The sequence below is a fragment of the Octodon degus genome, unplaced genomic scaffold, assembly GCF_000260255.1.
Source record: "Octodon degus isolate 3935 unplaced genomic scaffold, OctDeg1.0 scaffold00008, whole genome shotgun sequence".
NCBI classification, from domain to species: Eukaryota; Metazoa; Chordata; class Mammalia; order Rodentia; family Octodontidae; genus Octodon; species Octodon degus.
In genome coordinates this window covers 13,795,942-13,797,699 of record NW_004524584.1, presented here as the reverse complement: position 1 = coordinate 13,797,699, position 1,758 = coordinate 13,795,942, and positions in this window count along the sequence as shown.

Here is a 1,758-nt window from a genome sequence, read left to right as displayed (position 1 = left end):
TTGTGTAATAGAGCTCACTCAGCTAGCAGATGTCTCTCCTGCCTCTGGCCATTTCTTCTTATCTAGATTCAGATCTGAGGTCTAGAGGATCAGCAGCCATGTTGTGTTTAGGAGGTATTTTTGAGAACAGAGTAGAAAGAAAGAGGAATGTGTGTCTGATGGAATCCTGGAGCTGCCAAAGTAGGTTTGAATGAACTACATGCCTCGAGATCTTATTGAAGCCACTACTGCTTTTGGATCTTATTGATAACCATAAGTGTCAGTAGACCTCAATTGCCACAAGGTTTCTGATCAGTTTTCCTGCCTCAAGCTTTACCCAGCTGCTATCCGCTCTCCAGCTGGACACCAGCGAGCTTCCTCATACATGTCTGGTAAGAACCCTCTGCCTCCTTGGAGCTTTCAGTGGCTTCCCGATACCTCTAGGTAAAAATCTATACTCTGTAACATGACATTTGGGACATTTCACAGCCAGGCCAGGGACTCACCACGCTGTCTGCCCCATCTCCAGACACCTGTGCTCTACCACTCCAAGCCGTTCAACATGTCAATCCACACTGCCTCCCCCTCCTTCGCCCCTTCCTCTTCCTCATTTTCTTCTTCTTTCTCTTCTCAGTGCAATTTTTTTTTTTTTTTCAGAACCCAGGATCGAACTCAGGCCCTTGCGTTTGCCAGGGAAGAACTTATTCCACTGAGCCATCTCCCCAGCTCCTCAAATGTTTTTTATTTAAATCAAGAAATTAAAAAAAAAAGCCACAACATTTCACTGGAGATCATTAAAGGACTTTATAATCATCTACTCTATTAACAGCAGACAAATTCTAACAAATATTTTACCATGTACAAAGCATTGTCCATTGTCTTTTGCAGGTTTCAAAGCAAAATATAAACTTAGTCTAAAATTTTCCTTTTATTATGAATGAAGTTCTCAGTGTAGAATTCAAAGGTGAGGCATAGTGACTTAGTTTTCCCAGGACTAACACTGGTGACTGTCCCTCTGTCCTACATTGTCCACTAAAAGTGTGATTTTATCCTTACACCATTCCATTGGGCACCACAGCGACCTAGGAGCCCACCACCAACACACTCACTGTGAACTTTTAATCATCCGGGAATTAGCCTTAGTTATGGGACCCTAATAATTAAACGTTCATTGTTGTAATTGCAGTGATGGGATCTGGGGATGGAGGAAGCCGTGAGAAACAGGAGGGAATGGGGATGTAAAAGTAATTAAGCTTTGCTATGTATATTTACTAAGATAAATGCAACTAGTATGCATAGCAAACATATGCCAATAAGAAAATATGCTCTCCCTATATACTTTTCAACATTTCAATCTTTTCAAGAGCAGAGCTGCTGCTTTCCTATAATAGAAGAAAAGAGTGGTCAAAATAGTTTGATAGATGTAACTTAAATAATAATATTCATTTTTTTTTTTTGAGACAGGGTTTCACTTTGCCGCCCAGGCTGGTCTTGCACTCGTGATGATCCTCCTGCCTCAGCCTCCCAAGTGCTGGGATCACAGGCGTGTGCCACCAATATTCAATTATTTTTTTTTCATAATTTTATTGAGAAACAAATAGCAATGAGACAGTTTCGAATCAAATTGGTAGGACAGTTTCAATAATTAACACATTGCATACTGTCTTCCTAGTGGTTATTTGTTGTACAAGATGCAGACATGACATCCTATTTACAAACACTATCAGAACATCCCTCTATTCATTGAATTAAGAGAATGTAGCTATATATCTATCCTAA